General features: G+C 40.2%; 1 long non-coding RNA gene and 1 pseudogene across 1 annotated transcript; one reads left to right on the forward strand and one right to left on the reverse strand.

Moving 5' to 3' along the window:
- Positions 1-9,453: 9,453 nt before the first annotated feature.
- On the reverse strand, positions 9,454-9,992 carry LOC108359752 (uncharacterized). Its single transcript, XR_001846985.1, has 3 exons — positions 9,921-9,992; positions 9,679-9,857; positions 9,454-9,623 (listed from the first exon to the last, which is right to left on the reverse strand). It is a non-coding gene; the product is annotated as an uncharacterized LOC108359752 (long non-coding RNA).
- An 812-nt stretch (positions 9,993-10,804) lies between these two features.
- Positions 10,805-20,598, forward strand: part of LOC108359748 (uncharacterized) — a 23,312-nt pseudogene continuing 13,518 nt past the window's right edge.

The raw sequence follows: 20,598 nt of genomic DNA on the forward strand, positions 1-20,598 counted from the left end.
CATTATTTCGGTTTTTTTCATATGCATTATTTCGTATGCACAGTTTCCGTATGCACAATTTCAGGGTGCCTTGGCAATGTCCTTAGGGATTGTATACACCTGATTTGGATTTTTGTGCGATTGTAGGCAGTGAATTCCATGAGATAACTGTACCCGCAGAATCGTCTTATGTTTGTCCAAATGGTTTTTGTGGGTGTATTATGGTTAATTTCTTCAGTCAATTTCTGTATGGATAGTTGTTTGGCTGTTTNATGTTTGTCCAAATGGTTTTTGTGGGTGTATTATGGTTAATTTCTTCAGTCAATTTCTGTATGGATAGTTGTTTGGCTGTTTTAATTTCACCTTTTAATTGGGACTTTGCCTTCTTATAGTTGAGGAGATTTTTCTGAGTCATATTTCTCCAAAATATATTGAATAGTCTATTTTTTTCTTCTTTTAGGTTAGTAAGATGGCTATTCCACCAAGGAACTGTTTTTAATTTCGTGTGTAATTGTGTTTGAGGGATTGATTCATTCGCCGATTGTAGTAAAATTTTTTTGAGGTTAGAAGCTTCGGAGTTTATATTGTGGCTGACAGGTCTGATTGACTCATAGTGAGTACATCTTCTTTCGAATAGTGACCAATTTGCACGATTGACTTGGAATTCGGGTTTTAAGAGCATTTCCGAGTGATTTTCGCTCGGAAATAAGGAAATGACAATCGGATAGTGGTCGCTTCCGTTTAGGTCGTCTGAAATCTTCCATTCCGCATGAGCGGCGAGATCGGGAGAGCAGAAAGTCAAATCGAGGTGAGTGAACGTGTTGTGTGTAGAAAGGTGAGTAGGGGATTTGTCATTTAAGAGTATATAGTTGGATTGTTTGATGAAGTTTGCTAGTATGTTACCTTTCCGGTTATTTTTATGTGAGCCCCAGTTTTGGTGCCAGCTGTTAAAGTCACCTGTAATAATGTGTGAGTCGTGTGTTTGGTTAAATACATTTTCAAAGCTGTTAGTCTGAAAGTTGGAGGTGGGAGGGATGTATGCTGATGTAATTTTAAATTTTCTTATAGAATAAATTTCCACGGTTACGTTATCAAAGTCTTTTCGTGTTGGTACTATTTCGTGTTGAATGGAATTATGTAAAAGTAGGGCTGCTCCACCGTATGGTAGATTTGAGTTGAACGAATACAGTGGAAAATTGTTAGGGATAGGAATATTTTGAAAGTTTGAAGGGATGTGGCTTTCTTGTATAGATACAATTTTAGGATTATAACTATTTATGAGTATTAATAATTCGTTATAATTATTAACATAGCCATTCATATTCCATTGAATTATTTTTAATGTCATGATTAAAGAAGATATTTTAGTGCATGTGCATATGTGCGTGTAAATAAATGAGTTTGTGAATACTTAAATGTATGTGTTAAGTGTTTTGAGCTGGGTGGAATATAAGACAATAGAAAAACTACTGTTTTGTTACCAGCAAATTTTACACTAACACAAATTTGCTCCACATCCCCTTCACAATAATTAATAGTGATAAGTTTGCTACATAAATCGGTCTAACTGCAAGTAGGACACCACCACCCCTCTCAAGACCAGTGGCGATCGGGCAACGATCCTTACGAAATATATGATAATAACTATCAAAAAGTTCATTGGAAGACAAATTTTCATTCAACCAAGTCTCAGTTAAAGCTAACATATCATATTTATGTGAAACAACACTACGATAAAATTTAGAGGGTTTTGTACGCATACCACTTACATTCTGATAATAAAGCGTATAAGTTCTACTTAATTCATTAATAGGCTTTGAAGTATATAATAAGTCTTCGACTGTAGGGACCTTAGTCTTTTCGGCCGTTGAAGAAAACAGAGAGGGCGCACCGTCACGTTCCGAATATTCATTCGAATTTTCAAATGCTAGGTTTTGGCCGACTGGATTGGTTTCCGTTGAAAAAAACGAAATGAACGTACAGTGACCTTAGCGGGCCAAATTTCAGGCCTGAGCAGTTTACCGAATACATCTTCAGGAACACCCAGTTTAAAGTTAACCCTCTTTAAAGTACTGGTTTCGACGTCCTTCTTAACCAGACTGAAGCAGGACATGAGATCTTTACTGTTTCCCGAATGTTTTTCCACATATTGGAGGATGTCACTAGGACTGACAGTTGGCAGAAAAGAAGCTAAATGTAGCCACTTTAGTTGTGCAGCAACAGCAACGTTAAGTATCCATCTAGACTCTCTAGGAATGTGGATTTTAGTTTTATTTACAAACCAATCTTCGTTAATTATAAACCCGAATCTTTCAAAACTATTCGAATGGACCCAACTCAAAAATTGCTACGAAGAAACAACAACATAGTTAATGACTTATACAAACAGAAAAATATCGGCAATCGTAAAAAATACCAATTGACATGCACTGCAGCTACAGCACCAAGATTATATGGACTTCCGAAGATACATAAAGAAAATACACCGCTCAGACCAATTTCCGCTTCTACTAAAGTACCATGCTACAAACTCTCAAAATTTATAGGACATATACTTAAGGAAATCGTTTCCCACGAATACAATGTCAACAATTCGTTCCAACNCGGCAATCGTAAAAAATACCAATTGACATGCACTGCAGCTACAGCACCAAGATTATATGGACTTCCGAAGATACATAAAGAAAATACACCGCTCAGACCAATTTCCGCTTCTACTAAAGTACCATGCTACAAACTCTCAAAATTTATAGGACATATACTTAAGGAAATCGTTTCCCACGAATACAATGTCAACAATTCGTTCCAACTTAAAGACAGATTAAAAAACATTAGGATTGAAAAAGACGAAATCCTTGTTTCATTCGACGTGGTATCCCTATTTACGAATATACCCGTTCAATTCGCCATTCGTACAATTATGGAACAATGAACTTCACTGCAACGCCATACCACACTCACAAGAAACCAATTTTTAACGACCTTAGAATTCTGCCTGCGAGATAATAATTACTTTTTATATGATGGAACATACTGTCAACAAGTTTATGGAATGCCAATGGGGAACCCCTTATCGCCAACTGTAGCCGACATTGTTTTAGATAAAATACTTGACGACAGCATCGCTGAACTTAAAACTAAGGACATATATATCAAATACATAAATAAGTATGTAGATGACATATTCGCTATTGTAAGGAAAAATGACGTGAAAGAAATCTTAAAAGGTTTTAATTCGCAACGCAGCAAAATCCAATTCACCACTGAAGTAGAAGATGGAAACAAGTTAGCCTTCCTAGACGTAGAAATTCACCGTTCAAATAATATAATAAAAACGAATTGGTATGCGAAACACAGCCGTCAAAGAGATAAGACGTGTTTTTGTCGTGCACTATTAAGTTAACGTTTTTCCTAGTGAAATGAACATTTTTGGTTTGCATTATTTAATGCTTGAGATAGTGACTCTTTTTATCTAAAAAGTTTATTGTTGATTTCAACAAACTAATCTAAAATGCCTTGTGTATGTGGGCAAAAAGTCGATCGTAATCGCGCGAAAGTGCAGGTGCTGAGTGCAAAGAATTTTTTCATTTGGATTGCGCCGGCGTTTCGCAGAATGACTTGGAGTTTTTGCTCAGCTCAAACAACAAATACGTCGTAAATCTATTCGCACTCCTCCGCCTTCTGTGAAGCTGGTGGGCAGTGAAATTGCCAATAATTTGTGTTTAGCCAACTCAACCGGTGTGCAGACAAGCGAATGTGACGTTATCTTTTCCTAACAACAACCACAAAAGTCAGCACCAACTAAGTCGCTTAGTGAGAATGTAAAAGAGTCTGAGCTGCAAACTACGTTATCTAAAATTCTTCGTGAACTCAAAGCTCTTAAGTCAGAACAAGCTCGTTCTCTTACTATGCCTCATGCTGTTCAAGCTGACAATTGTCGTTTAATAGAAACTACTGAGAAACTGCAATCTGATCTAACATCTTTGCGGAAACAATATGATGAAAACATTGCTAATACGCTTGCTTCGCTCACAGCCGAAGTGAAAGAGCTTCGCCGCTGTACGTGCCAATGTATGTGTTTAAATAATAACAAACATAAATCAGCTGAACACTTTGTCACTGACGCGGGTTTGATCGTCGGTAATGCTGATGCTAATGACGTCGTCGCTGCTATAGCTAATCAACCACCTTCATCTCTATCGTCTTCTTCTGTTTCTATCATTCCGGCAACCTCTGATTACCCGCTGCCTGCTACTTCCCCTGCTGCTGCTGGTGTTGTTGAGGTCTCAAATGCAGTCAGTAAGAAGCCGTCGACTTATGCCTCAGTCGCTGCACCTAGTGTCAATGCTTATGTTTCCAATGCTTCCTCGGATTCGCTCGCTCATATGTCTGCTAGTACGAAAGCGCTTGACGTCGCGAATGGGGTTACTAACACATCTTCTAATATTTCTTCATGTGAGAGTAGCACAGCTGAGTTAGGGTGTGCCAAAAATCAAGTAATTACTGAAACAGCAGTTATAAATCTTGACGCATCTACTCGCGACTGGATAGAGGTATCTGATAAGCGACGTAACAAAAAAAATAAATTGCATGTTATCGGATCCAACAACAACATCGAACTTAACGTTGCTGTTGCTGCAAAACTAAAGGGGCTACATTTAGCTTCTTTTCTGCCAACTGTCAGTCCTAGTGACATCCTCCAATATGTGGAAAATCATTCGGGAATCAGTAAAGATCTCATGTCCTGCTTGAGTCTGGTTAAGAAGGACGTCGAAACAAGTACTTTAAAGAGCGTTAACTTTAAACTGGGTGTTCCTGAAGATGTATTCGGTAAACTGCTCAGGCCTGAAATTTGGCCCGCTAAGGTCACTGTACGCCCATTTCGTTTTTTTCAACGGAAACCAATCCAGTCGGCCAAAACCTAGCATTTGAAAATTCGAATGAATATTCGGAACGTGACGGTGCGCCCTCTCTGTTTTCTTCAGAACAGGTCCCTACAGTCGAAGACTCATTATATACTTCAAAGCCTATTAATGAATTAAGTAGAACTTATACGCTTTATTATCAGAATGTAAGTGGTATGCGTACAAAATCCTCTAAATTTTATCGTAGTGTTGTTTCACATAAATATGATATATTAGCTTTAACTGAGACTTGGTTGAATGAAAATTTGTCTTCCAATGAACTTTTTGATAGTTATTATCATATATTTCGTAAGGATCGTTGCCCGATCGCCACTGGTCTTGAGAGGGGTGGTGGTGTCCTACTTGCAGTCAGAGCCGATTTATGCAGCAAACTTATCACTATTAATTATTGTGAAGGGGATGTGGAGCAAATTTGTGTTAGTGTAAAATTTGCTGGTAACAAAACAGTAGTTTTTCTATTGTCTTATATTCCACCCAGCAGCGACCTCGCTGCTTACAAAAAGCATATGGACAACTTAATCTGTATAATAAATAACGCTAATCCGTCTGATGAGATAATATATTTAGGCGATTTTAATTTAAGTGACGTCTCTTGGTTAAGTGATTCTAATAATATTTTACCAACTAATCTCAGATCGGATATCGATATGCTAGTTGTAAGCACCTTGTTTTCGTATAGCCTAAAGCAATGTAACTCTTATCCCAATAACAATGGTAGATTCCTTGATCTAATTTTTGCGTCAGCTGATCTTAGACTATCATGTTTGGAGTGCCCGTCTCCTATTTTAGAAAATAGTTTTCACCACAATGCCTTGGTGGCTCATTTTGAGTATTATAATTTCGATAAAAAACCTACTGAATCTGCTGTTGAATATAATTATTTTAGGGCTGACAGTGCAGCGATGAATGACTTTTTACTAGCCACCAATTGGACTTTCCTGAACTCCCCTACTGGACCAGATACTTCGTACGCTATTTTGCTACAACGACTTTCGTTAGCTATTTGCAGTTTCGTACCTCTAAAGCGAACAATTACAAACAATAAACCACCCTGATTCAATTCGAAACTGAGTAACCTAAAGAATATTAAAAATAAAGCTTTTAGGAAACATAGAAAAAGTACTGATGAAGTTGATCGACTTAACTATGTAAGACTTAAAAAGAATTTCGATTGTCTTTATAAGTTTCTATTTAAACAATACATGCTTAAACTCGAATCAAAATTGAAATCAAATCCATCTAGCTTCTGGTCCGTTATAAATTCTAAGAGAAAGACCAATGGTTTCCCGGCAAGCATGGAGTATGATGGTGAAGTGTCCAATAATACGCAGGATACTTGTAATTTGTTTGCTAAACTATTTCAGAAGGTCTACTCAAAATTTACCGTTTCATCGATTTCTGCATTTCATAACTGGTATTTACCACCAATCTCTTCCTTCGAAATTACCGTCGATGATGTTCTTCTGTCAATTTCAAAGTTGACAAGCAGCGCAAAATCTGACAATGAGGGTCTTTGTCCGTTATTTTTCAAAATTTGTTCCGAAACCGTTGCAGATCCTTTGGCACTTCTCTTTCGACAATGTCTTAACTGCGGGACTTTCCTAGATTCGTGGAAACTATGTTCAATAAATCCTATATTTAAGGCTGGAGACCGCAATGATATTTGCAACTATAGACCTATAGTTAAGCAAAGCACCCTGGCAAAGATATTTGATCACATTCTTCAACGTAAGCTCTTTGATCACATTAGCAAAGCTATCGTTGAGTGTCAGCATGGATTTTTTCCCGGGAGGTCTACTTCCACCAATTTAGCCTTAGTCACTAATCGAATTGTCGATGCTTTTGAGACTCATGCGCAACTCGACGTCATTTACACCGACTTCTCAAAAGCATTTGACAAAGTTGATCACTCAATTCTGTTACGTAAATTGAAATTGTATGGAATCATTGGAAAACTGTTGAAATTTTTCTCCAGTTTTCTATCGAATAGGAAACTTTTTGTGTCAATTGGAGGAGTTAAATCATCTTTGCTTATCGATGCTTGGTCAGGAATTCCACAAGGGACTCACTGTGGTCCTTTATTGTTCCTTATCTTTATTAATGACCTGCCTCAACAATTTAAATTCGCTAAATGCTTAATGTTTGCAGATGATGTTAAACTGTTTTTGACAGTACGTAATATTTTTGACTGCATTAACTTACAATCTGACCTTGATTCTTTTGCCGGATGGTGCAATAACAATAACTTATTTTTAAATACGAACAAATGTTGCGTTGTTTCCTATTCAAAAAAGGTTGGCACCACTATTTTCAACTATAAAATAAATGCTCACTCGTTGAACCGTTCTTATGAAATTAAAGATCTGGGTGTATTATTTGACTCCAAACTCTCTTTCTCTAGTCACATTGACTTTATTGTTTCAAAATCGTTTGCAATGATTGGTTTTATTAGACGTAATTCCGTAGACTTTAAAGATCCAATGACGTTGAGATCACTCTACATTTCTTTGGTAAGAAGTCGTCTCGAATACTGCTCATTTATATGGAATCCATTCTATGAAGTACACTCATGTAAAATTGAGAGAGTTCAGAAAATATTTACTAAAATCGCTTTGCGAATGCTTCGTTGGCCTGATGGCCTGCCATCATATATCAGCAGACGTAAATTACTTGGCCTCCAGGCTTTGTATGAGAGAAGAACCTCTTCCTCGCTCTTGTTTGCCTATAACATAGTTAACTCTAACATTAAATGCTCTGATTTGTCTAATTTATTCATCCCCTATATTCCACCGCGTAATCTTCGGCATACTAGATAATTTATCGAAGTTACTTGTAAAACAAATCATGCAATGAATGAACCAATCGTTAAAACTATACATCTAGCAAATCGATATAGCAGCGTTTTTAATTTTAATAATAGTTTATATAAATTTAAACTCGAATTGTTTTCTATTTTTAACTAGTCTGTAATAAAGTTTGTAACTTTTTAGACTGAATAATAATAAATAAATAAATAAAAATCTGTAGCATCCTCCAGAATGATCAATTATCATTCCAACCATCCGTGGACGCAGAAGAAGCTCATTAAGAAAATATACGCCTTAAGTGACCAGGAATTCAGAAAAGACAACAGCAGGAAAATTAGAAACATATTACATAAAAACGGGTATCCACACAAAGCTGTTGAGAGGTTGATAGCAACAGCGAGAAACAAGCCAAAAGCAGCGCATTTCAACACTCAACCCGAAACTACAACAAAAGATACACAGGCGTCACATATATACAAGGATTAACGGATAGTAAAAAAATACGAAAAAGCATCCAAAACGAAAACATAACATTTGCACATAAACCACATAGAATGATCAATAGAATTTTTAGCAAAACAAAAGACGAAATAAACAAAGAACAACAACATAACGTGGTTTACGAAATAAAATACAATGGTAAAGATAGCGAAGCATGCAATAAAATATACATAGGCACAACGAAGCGCGCTCTCGGTATTAGAATAAGCGAACATAAAACCGACGCAAGAAATAAGAAGACAACGACTGCATTAGCACAACATTTAACGAATAGCGGGCATACAGCAGACTTTGAAAACGCGAAAATATTAGATGTGGAGAACAGAGATAGAACTCGACTTACATTAGAAAGTTTGCGAATACAACAAAAAATACAGAATGCAATGAATTTTAAGGAAGACGTCGACAATATAAATTGCGCATACAGGACAGCAATAATGGTCAATAGGAGAACAGACGAGCAGAAGTACACTTAAATATAATAAGTTGAAATCAGTGTGTATTTTTGTTATATTTTCTTTGTTTGATGTTCAATGAAAGTTATGTTTTGCGGGAAAAATTGTTACACCAACGTATTGTACTTGTTATAATTTTTATTTACATACATATGTGCCTAATTGTTTGTTTTTTATGTATTGTTTTCAATAAACACCAGACTCCCTGAGGAAGATGTGAAAAACATCGAAACGCGTAGGAGGAAAAAGAAACATTGTTTGCTTTTTATTGAACCGGCCGAAAAGCTCCTTAAACTACCCTATAGGAAATTGAAAGTTGGCCCTAGAAACATAATGGCTTATTGTTTTCCAATGGCAGCTTTATTTCCTGTTTTACCATAGGGTTTGCGGGTCTATGTGGCTGTACTTATTCTTTGCGGAATATCTCTTCAAATTTCTTTCTGTCACAAAAACTAGTTTCTTCGCCTATCTTATATTCGAAAGTATTCGCATCGTGTACATTTAGCTCCAAAATCTGTGATATGACCTTATCATTTCGTTACTTTCATTGTCTTCACTTTGAAATGTATCGTTAACTATATTTACATTACGTGCGTTCTTATTTGCTATCACACCCTCGTTAATGTTATCAACTTTAAATACATTGCTTCCAGTATCAACTTGTGATATTTTATGTGTTAATTCAATATTTCCAATTTTCAACTTTGCGTTACTTATGTCTATAAAATCCCTACCTAGTACGACTGGGTAACATATAGATTCATTAGGAACCACTACAATTTCAATCATAAAATTTTTTTTCAAAACGTTAACCGAAACATACATTTTTCCAATTACTTTTAATGTAGATTTGTTTAATCCAAAATAAGAATTCATAACTTTATCCAAACGCACTCGTCCAGGAACAAAAACCTCTTTGATTATACTTATAGGGCTCCCCGAGTCAATTAGGCATTCTATAAACATATCTATTTTAGGTTGTGTTAAAATACTTATATTGAAATAACTTACAAACTTTTTATCCGTGGCCTTCTTCTTGTATTTACCTCAATTGCCAGGTGCCCTTGTTGTCATCACGCATAACACGACCCAAATTCCCGTTTTGGCTTCCTGCACTCTTTCGCGAAGTGCCCTGTACAGATGCAATTGTAGCACGTCGCGGTAGAATTGGCAGCTTCCAAGTGGAGCTCCTGAAATACGCAAAATATAAACTGAGATAGCCACCCAAACGTGATTAAACTCTTGCGGCTTACCCGGAAAGATTGCAGTGCGTCGTTTCCGTAGTCGTGGTGACGGTCGCGCGTGTGGAATCATTTATATGGTGANGACATAGCGCTACTAAGTGAACCATACAAGGTAAGGGACTGCCAAATATGGGCCCAGGACGATGCCGGTCGAGCAGCGGTGTGGAGCTGCGCCATAACGCCCCTTCACATGGAACAACTAAAGGCAGACGTAGGTTTTGTATGTGTTCGAGTCTCTGGATTAGTCGTATGTANTTAACAATTTTCGCGGACTTGCAGACTGGAAAACATTTTACGAGCGACATAGCAGAAATATGCCGTGTTTACAAATAAAGCGTTAAATACAGCTGATCTCCTCGTTAAAAGTGGGAACAGTTTGGTTCGGCCAGTGGTAGTCAAATAGTTAAAGCAAACTTAGCGAAGTACCAAACCAAACAGCAGATATTGACTGAAGCTAGGGTGGTAGCAAAATAGCCCTGTGGGTTTGTGAGTATTTTTATTACAAGGTCGCCTCCACCGGGGCGAAATGCGAAGGCGGGTGGAAATGCAGCAGGTGGTGGTATATTGGCAACCGAGAGTGCGGACGTCATAAATCCTTTTGGAAAGCGCCCCAGACTGGCGAGCTCGCCTACAAGACCCTTGCCATCATCTCCAGGCGCGCATATGGCCCAAGCAGAAGATCAACCTACCGCGTGGGTTACTCTGGGAGTTAAAATACGGGAGTTGGTGGAAATGCTGGAAGACGGCAAAAGAAGGTCCATTCACCAACCTATGCGCGATATCATTGCCGAGCTGGCCATACTGTATGGCAAAACAAAGAATGCGCTACCGCGAAACGTGTTGAGTGCCGCTTGCCAAACNCTCTGGGAGTTAAAATACGGGAGTTGGTGGAAATGCTGGAAGACGGCAAAAGAAGGTCCATTCACCAACCTATGCGCGATATCATTGCCGAGCTGGCCATACTGTATGGCAAAACAAAGAATGCGCTACCGCGAAACGTGTTGAGTGTCGCTTACCAAACTACGCCTCAAAAAATCCCTGGGAGCGGTATACCGAGTAAAACTGGAAAGCAGCCAAGCACTGCGATAGAACGTCAGGAAAAAGTAATGACGCCAGCGAACGTAAGCGAAGAGAAAAACCGAGCAAATGGGGCGAACGATGGTAAAGAACCCCAATGGAAGACAGTAGAAGGAAAGAAAGGTCGAAGTCGAAACCCAAGTTGCCAAAGCCGGATGCGATAGTAATAAAAAGTCATGANTGGGCCCAGGACGATGCCGGTCGAGCAGCGGTGTGGAGCTGCGCCATAACGCCCCTTCACATGGAACAACTAAAGGCAGACGTAGGTTTTGTATGTGTTCGAGTCTCTGGATTAGTCGTATGTAGCTGCTACATACCGCCTAGTTTTACCCTCGATGAATTCGAAGCCGTCATGGATAAGCTTATCTTTAATGCCCGGACTAGATCACCCGTATTAATAGCCGGCGACTTCAGTGCTTGGGCCTTGCAATGGGGAAGCCGACGAACTAACGCCAGAGGAAGGGCTCTTCTTGCAGCACTATCGTCTCTGGATGTGGCACTACGCAACTCGGGTACCAAATTTGCATTCAGCAAGGATGGGGTGAGGTCCATTATTGACCTCACATTTATCCGCAGCAGGATTTTTCGACACACGTCTTGGGAGGTTAGCGACGAGTACACTCAGCGACCACATGGCTATCATTTTCTCGATACAGGAGGAGAGAGAGAGAGCAGAAAAGCCTGTGCAAGAGCAACAACAGGTTGGAAGGTCAACTCTCTAGACGAAGAGGCGGGAGTAGCCATGATGTCTGGCATTTCGTTACCCCACGGAGCTAGTAACATGGCGAACTACCTCATGGCCAAAATCACTCAAGCGTGCGATAATTCGATGAAGAAAAAAATACCNTAATGACGCCAGCGAACGTAAGCGAAGAGAAAAACCGAGCAAATGGGGCGAACGATGGTAAAGAACCCCAATGGAAGACAGTAGAAGGAAAGAAAGGTCGAAGTCGAAACCCAAGTTGCCAAAGCCGGATGCGATAGTAATAAAAAGTCATGACGGCAGTTAGTATGCAGAAATACTGCGAGGTTTAAAAAACGATCCCCAATTAAAACATTTGGAAGACGTGGTAACCAAAGTACGCAAAACCGGCAANAATTCGATGAAGAAAAAAATACCCGACCAGTCGACGTGCACCAGTTTATTGGTGGAATGAGCAAATAGCGGACTTGCGACTGCAATGCAACAGAGCGAGAAGAAACTATTAGCGTGCCAGAAGGTCTGAAAGCTTTACCGACGAACATGCTATGTACAGAGCTAAACGCAAGGAGCTTAAGCAAGCCATTAAGCTCANGCTACTCCTCCAATTGGCCAAACCAACGGATTCGCACACAGTGGAGGTTCAACAAGCGGTCAAGGAAACGCTGGGAGAAAAAGCGACGGTAGAGACCCTGACCGCAAAAACCGCGGTAGAAGTCAAGGACTTAGATGAGCTAATAAGCAAGCAAGAGCTCTGTTCTGCCTTAGAAAGGGAGGTCGATGGCAGCAAAATTACTGTAGAAGCCGTGAAGTCATTGGGAAGNGCAAGCCATTAAGCTCAGCAAGCGAAAATGCTTTACTAGCTTGTGTGAAAGCGTCCAAAATGACCCCTGGGGCTTAGCATATAAAGTTGTGACGAAAAGGCTGAAAGCGTCGGTTCGACCACAGGTACTATGCCCAAATAAGCTGGAGACGATAATAAAAGCCTTATTCCCAATGCAATCAAGTTTTGCGAGAGAAATTTTTCCTGCTACGATGGTCGAGTTCCCCACGGTGAGNGCGATAATAAAGGCGTTATTCCCAATGCAATCAAGTTTTGCGAGAGAAATTTTTCCTGCTACGATGGTCGATTTAAAGATAAAAAATCACCGGGGCCGGATGCAATTCCAAATCGTGTCCTCAAGCTTGCTGTAGCTGCGAGTCCTAAAGTGTTCGTCGATAGTTTTAACGAATGCTTTAAAGAAGGAGTATTTCCTGATGTATGGAAGCGCCAGCGGCTAGTTTTATNAGAGACCCTGACCGCAAAAACCGCGGTAGAAGTCAAGGACTTAGATGAGCTAATAAGCAAGCAAGAGCTCTGTTCTGCCTTAGAAAGGGAGGTCGATGGCAGCAAAATTACTGTAGAAGCCGTGAAGTCATTGGGAAGCGCGTACAGTGGCACGAAGACAGCAACGCTGCTGCTGCCAGCCGCCATGGCGAGCAAATTGATNGTCCTAAAGTGTTCGTCGATAGTTTTAACGAATGCTTTAAAGAAGGAGTATTTCCTGATGTATGGAAGCGCCAGCGGCTAGTTTTATTGCCGAAAACTGGGAAGCAACCAGAAGATCCCTCAGCATATCGTCCTATATGCATGCAGGATACGACGGGTAAGTTGTTCGAACGCTTAATCAGCGATAGATTGTTAGAAGCAATCGAGGAAAGGGAGGCCTCTCAGAGACACAGTTCGGCTTCAGAAAGGGGCGGTCAANGTCTGTCAAATAAGACTTAAAATGCACCCGACACAATGCTTCAAATGTCTAGAGTTTGGCCATCTGGCAAGAAATTGTAAATGCATTCACGATTCGAAAGGGGCGTGCTTCAATTGCGGTAATATAGGCCATAGAGCCAACGTATGTAAGAAGGAGAAACGGTGCGTAATCTGCTCCAGAAACAAAAAGCCAGACGTAAGGCACAAGACAGGCAGAAAAGACTGTCCGTACTATATAGAGGCGATACAAAAATCCCGGACATCATGAAGGTNCTAGATGCAGCCAGTTTAGTAAAGCAGTTGGCGAAAGATGCAATCAGTGGCGAAAGTTGGGAGGGAGGAGCAAAGGAGTACTGCTTGCTTGTCACCCTCGATGTAAAAAATGCGTTCAACACAGCAAGTTGGAAACACATAAACGCCGCTCTACGCAGATTCGAGGTACCCGCATACCTTCGCAAGATTGTAGACAACTAATTAGCAAATAGAGTGCTACTGAACAATACGGAGAACGCTGTCAAAGAACATAAAGTCTCGGCTGGAGTACCACAGGGTTCGGTTCTGGGTGCAATACTTTGGAATATCATGTGCGATGGTGTACTCCGACTATCCTTGCCACAACGAGTGAAAATTGTTGGATTTGCTGACGATATAGCGCTAGCTAGCTAGCGCTAACTTTCGCAGAAAATAGTTCAATCGTTCAGATCCAAGCATGGCTGGCCGAAACAGGACTCGAACTTGCGCATCAAAAAACCGAGACAGTTCTAGTAAGCAGTAGCAAAGTCAGAGAAGTGGCGACTATAAATGTTGGTCAACAAGAAATTACGTCAAAGGCGGCCTTAAAATACCTAGGCATAATGTTTGATGCGAGGCTTACCTTCAAGGCGCACATTGGTTATGCTGTCCAGAAAGCCGAAAAGGTGTCAGGGGCACTAACAAGTGTTATGCTGAACGTAGGAGGCCCGAAACAATAGCGTAGACGCGTAGTCGTGCGCAATGTGCTGCTCTATGGTGCACAAATCTGGTATGAAGCATTCAGCAAGACGTCATATGTACAAGAAGCAAAGTCTTTGCACAGATTTTGCGCCATCAAAGTATGCAGTGCATTCCGAACTACGTCCGAAGAAGCAGCACTAGTGGTGGCAGGACTCCGCCCCATTGACATTCTAGTGGAAGTGACAGGCCCCAGGCCTATAAACCAAACGAGACGCGAAGAGGTGACACAGAGGTGCTTGCAGCAATGGCAAACGAGGTGGGACCGCGCAGCCAGCGGTCGTTGGACGTACCGCCTCATACCCTCGATATCAAGGTGGGTAATTAGGGAACATGGGGAAGTGGATTTCCATTTGACCCAAATATTGACAGGGCATGGGTGCTTTAAATCATATTTATACCGATTTAAGCACGAAGACGATCCCTTCTGCACCTTCTGTGCAAAGGATATTATTGAAGACGCTGAATACTGCTTTTTCGTCTGTCCGAGGCAATCGAAAGGGATACTATGCTTGAGTCAGAAGATAACTGGTCCGTTGTTTGCAATTTGGCAAGCACAATTTTATCTAAACTGCGTCGAGCGGAACAACTCCGCATAATTTCATAGATTGGCAATAGGCCGCTCCCCCTCCGCGAAGTAATACCTTACGGTAGTTCCACGGTGGGAGGGAAACGGAGCAGGTGTGGGTTTTTAGTGCGGTGAGCCGAAAGGCAAGTCCCACACTTTTCGGCTTTCAATGCCTTGTGCCACCTCTACAAAAAAAAAGTTGCAATTGTGTCAGCGTAACCTTTCTTCTGTGCGTGTACTTGCTTTCAAACTCGATCGTTGTGGTAGCTCAATGGTGCGAAAAGCCCTTACCAAGTCGATTGGTGTTGCGAAATTTTGCAGCTTTGCTTGTGTTCGCAGCTGCTTATCGGCTATTCCCTCGATCAGGTACTCGATGAACTCGTCGTCACTCAGCTTCAGTCCTGAACTCAGCAAGCACTTTTCGTTGTAATATTCGGAAAACGTTTCTTCAGATTTCCACAGTCGCCTTTCGTGGTTTGTGAACATAACCTTCATCTCACTTAAAAGTTCGTCAACGCTGTTGGAGTACAATCTCTTTGAATTGTACCAAGGTATTGCAGCATCCTTTACTTTGAGACGAATGACGATGCCCAACGATGCCCATCGATGTGTAATGCCGTTTGAAAATGCTGTACCTGCGACTGCCACAGGTCAAAATCATCGCCCCCGTTGTATTCCGGAATAATTTCCTTTATTACGTCGAACGGAACTTCACATGTCGTCATTTTGTTATTAGTTGTGTTTTCGTATTCTCCAGCAAAGAATATCCAGTAACTTGCCAGTAACCAAATTTCGGAGAGTAAGCCAATATTTACTCCCAATGAGTGAAATATGCAAGAAAGTACGAAAACGCAAAACCAGCAAGAAGTTGCTAGTTTTATGAACAGCTGATTAATTTGTTATTTTCCGATGCAATTTTCTTAGAAAACTAGTATTTTCCATCTTATTATATATTTGAATAGGTTTATTTTGTCAATTGCAACTCTAAAAGCACCACAAACAATTATTTTGTTAATTGAATTACAGTAAGCATCATGCCGTCAGCTGTTTTTCTTACTAGCAAATAGTTGCTAGTAAAAATTTATCCAGTAAAAATTCAGTAAAACTTGCAAGTTCAACTGTCATTTTTGCTATCTCAATTTCCCCTCCTTTGCTAGTTTCTTGCAAGTTTTTGCATACGAAAATGACATCCAGTAAAAAACCAGTAAAATTGGTACTGGATTTACTGGATAGTGCGTACGCGAACAGGGCTATTTTCTCGTATACGTTTTTCTAGTTTCAGCAGTTGGATTTATTTTCTTAAAATTTCCTGTTCTTTGTGTTACCGGAATTACTTTCAAGGCACATCGCACCATCGTCACCACTTTGTTCACACACTACATCCTTGTTGCCCACATATGCTATGTCTTTTGGACTTGCGCCTCTGCTGACGCTCATTTCCGTTACTGCGCCTGCGTCGTCATTTTGTACGCTCGTTGTACCGCTTGCGTCGTCGCTCTGCTTCGCCTATCGTCTAGTTCCGTTATATCATCCCGTTGCTCGTAATTTTCACTCCGTTGCTTTTGTTGCTCCCCGTTGTCTTTGCTGACTTCTGGACAAAGTCCTCTAGCTTCCGCCGTCAGCTCGTTGCAGCAGCTTGCCGCCAGCGAAGCCTTAGCGCCGCTTCCGCAAATTCCCACAACTTTGCTCCACTCCTTCAGCTGAAGTAGGGAGTATCTTTTCGGGTCGATCGTGTTTGATTGCATTTTATTTTTATTCTCCTCCTTAACTTTACTTTAATTGTAGTCTCACTTTACTTTAATTTTAGTCAAAACTTTTCTAATCAAATGTGGATTCCAAGACCACTTCTGATGCAGCAGAATGGCTTGCACATGCACATAAATACAGAGAACCAATAAAGACGTCCGTTTCGGTGATGAGGTATATTCGATCTGCCATTTTATTCAAGCGTATTTTCTCTTGTTTTTTCTAAACTTGCTTAAAAACTATTAAACATACCGCTTATGGTCTAGACACACTAACATACACGTAACAATAACTTATGGCCTAGACAGAGTGTATTATGTACATGAAATATAACTATTGCTACAATGGTAGAGTACTGGAACTTGCTATTGGCACATATGAAATCGATCCCATACTATTGGAGAAAAATTTCACCTATTTCAAAAGGGGGCGTGGCACCTCCCTTTCAAACCGATTTTTTCGTACTGCATATTTCTGGAAGAGTTCATGTAAAGTACTGGAACTTCATGGTAAAGTACTGGAACTTGGTGCGGAGATGTACAAGATCATATGCTACAACTACCTGGTAACCCTACCGAGTGGACGTGAAATTTCACATGGTGCAACAAAGTGATAAATCAATCCAAAAAAACAGTAAAATACAAGAAAATAATACAGTGAATATTTAACAACAATTTACACTAAGGATTGCTTTAAAATTTCTGAGTGAAAGTAGAGCTTGATATTTAAAATTAAAGGTTTGTACCTGCGCGAGTGATAAATTCTCAAGTGAGACTCCGCCGAGTTGAAAAGAAACAAACAAACGTGCTAGCAACAAAACAGTAGTGGATGTACAGGCAGCCTAAAAGTATGCTATGTTTTGGGAACTTCTAATATTTAAAAAATAAAAGATAAAAATACCCCAAAAACACCCAGTTTCAAAATGCCCTTAAATCGTACCCCTCCCGAAAGGGGAGGGCAGGAATCGTCTCAGCCACAACAACAATAGCATAGACAACAAAGGTCGCAACAGCAACCAGAATCCCAACTTCCTCTGCAGCCCGAAACACCTCAAAAATCACAGACACAACAGGAAAAGCAACAGCAAGAACCGGAAAAGAAAGAACAGAAACAGCAACAACAACTGACGATCTCAAGACAGTCACCAAATTCGTGGAGCTCACAATGCCCCACCTCGGCCAATAGTAAAAATCCAAATATCCAGGATCAAATTGAGCTACTTCAAAAGAAATTACAATTACTGTACCAACAGCAAGCCTCAAATGATAAACCTACCCCAGGTAAGGAATGGACCACAGTAAAACCCAAAAAAGGCCCCGAGAAAGCCCAGGTAAGCCATTAAATACCAAAAAACAAGCAAAATTTGATAAATACTGGCTAGGCGAATCCCAGTCTAAAGACCCAAAGCCCAAAGAAAATAATCCCAAGCCCCCACCAATCTTCGTTGATAAAGTAAGCAACATTACACCCCTAATGAAGCTTTTATCCGAAATTGCTCCAAGTCTGTACGACTTAATGCTCATAAGCAATGAGCAAGTTAAAATACAAGCAAAAACTCCCGAGGCCTACAAAACAATTGTTCAGCAATTAGAGCAAAAAAACACTGAGTTTTATACATACAAGCCAAAACAAGAAAGAAATTTCAAAGTTATACTCAGAAATATGCACTCGTCTATTGGCACCGAAGAAATCGCTGAAGCCCTACAGAATCTCGGCCATATCCCTATTAACATTTACAATATGAAACACAGAAACACGAAAAAACCGCTACCAATGTTCATTGTAGAGCTAAAAGCAAACCCTAATAACAAGGAAATATACGATATCAAATATCTCTTCAACACAATGCGCTAACTGTCAACAGTATGGACACACAAAAGCATACTGCCGTAGAAGACCGGTATGTATTAAATGCGCTGGCCCCCACTTGTCTGCAGATTGCTCGCGCAAGACAAAATCCAACGATGTTAAATGTGCTCTGTGTGAAGGAAATCACCCAGCAAACTATAAAGGCTGCATGGTGTACAAAAATCTGCAGAAACTTAAATACCCACCATTAAGAAGAATGGAGGACAACAATCCCAAAAGTACCACCCAGCAGCAATCAGCTCCACTTCCACCCAATCGAGTCTCGCAACCGGCCCGAAATTTACTTTCTTACTCCCAAATGATGAAAAGCACACAAGATCCTAGTAACTCAATCCCTCAATCAAAAGAAAACGCCTCTGATGCCTCAAGCGAAATGCGAGAAATGATAATGCTTCTCAAGCAAGTTATGCAACAAATCACAACTATGATGAATCTTCACGTCACCCTTACGACGAAGTCCGGAATCCCTACAATCCCATGAATATTCTCCTGTGGAATGCTAATGGCCTATCAAAACACGTACTCGAGGTTAAAACGCTACTCAAGTCTGATAATATAGATATTCTCCTAATATCCGAAACCCATTTCACCGAAAAGAGCTATTTTCAAATACCGAACTACAAACTCTATCACACAATGCCTCCCGATAAAAAGCACATGCTGGCTCAGCTATATTAATAAAAAGCAATATTAAACACTTGAATATTAACTCATACTGCACAGAAGCTATCCAAGCTACTAATATAGTTGTCGAGGACTTGAAAGGCCAAATAACAATCTCAGCAGTATATAGCCCACCCAAGCATGCGATCAAGTCAGAAGATTATGTTAAGTTCTTCAAAACTCTAGGAAGCAGGTTTTTAGCTGGAGGAGACTACAACGCAAAACACCCACAATGGGGATCTCGCCTCATCACTCCTAAAGGCCGACAACTCTTTGCGGCTATGGCAAGATTAAATCTTCACTCAGCCTCCTCAGGCTCACCAACGTATTGGCCAACCGATACCAAAAAAATTCCAGACTTAATAGACTTTTGTGTGTTTAAAGGTATTGCAGATAATGAAATAATATGTAATCCCTGTTTCGATTTATCCTCTGACCATTCTCCCGTAATGGTCACTCTAAGCAATAATCTTGTTGACTCAAACTCTCAATGTTCCCTTCACAACAACAGAACTGACTGGAATCTCTTCCAAAGCCTAACATCTTCAAAATTAAATTTGAACCACTCGCTGAAATCTAGCGAAGATATCATTGCAGCGGTTGAACACTTCAATAACTGCATCCAACAAGCTGCTTGGAGATCAACACCCATTCTAAGCAAATCACAGCGTACAAGAATCTCTTCTCTTGTAAAAGAAAAACTGACAAAAAAAGGCCAGGCTAGAAAGAAGTGGCAGCAGACTAGACACCCTGAAGACAAAACAAGATTAAATACGCTAACGAGAGAGCTCAAAGAAATCTTGCAAAAAGAACGCAATTCCCAACTTCATCATTACCTCAGTAACTTAGATGCAACAGCTGCCAGCGATTATTCCCTCTGGAAAGCAGCAAAAAAATTAAAGAGGCCAACTCTGGCACAACCCGCCATCAGAATAGAAAACAACCAATGGGCTAAAAGTGATCTAGAACAAGTAAGAAAGTCTAATTTCGGGCGGAGCCGAACATTAAATACCCGGCGCAAGTATTAAATATATGTTTTCCACCTTTCCGAAAGCTACCGCTACATGATAAGCGGGTGTATAAATATTAAGTAAACTAGCATCCTTAAATTTCGAAATATTGAAATTTCAAGCATTTCTGAAATTTACCGTTATATGAAAAGCGGCCGTAATTTTAGTCCGATTTCAATAATTTTCAACGGTTTGCTTTTATGTGGCAAGCACAATAATCATACCGAGTTTTGGTAAAAATTGCTAGAACTGTTACCGATATACATAAATGTGGTCATAAGTGGGCGGTGCCACGCCCATTTTCCAAAATTTTATCA

This window comes from Rhagoletis zephyria, unplaced genomic scaffold, assembly GCF_001687245.7.
Source record: "Rhagoletis zephyria isolate East Lansing unplaced genomic scaffold, Rhagoletis_zephyria_1.1 Rzeph_scaffold_00450, whole genome shotgun sequence".
In the NCBI taxonomy this organism is placed as follows: Eukaryota; Metazoa; Arthropoda; class Insecta; order Diptera; family Tephritidae; genus Rhagoletis; species Rhagoletis zephyria.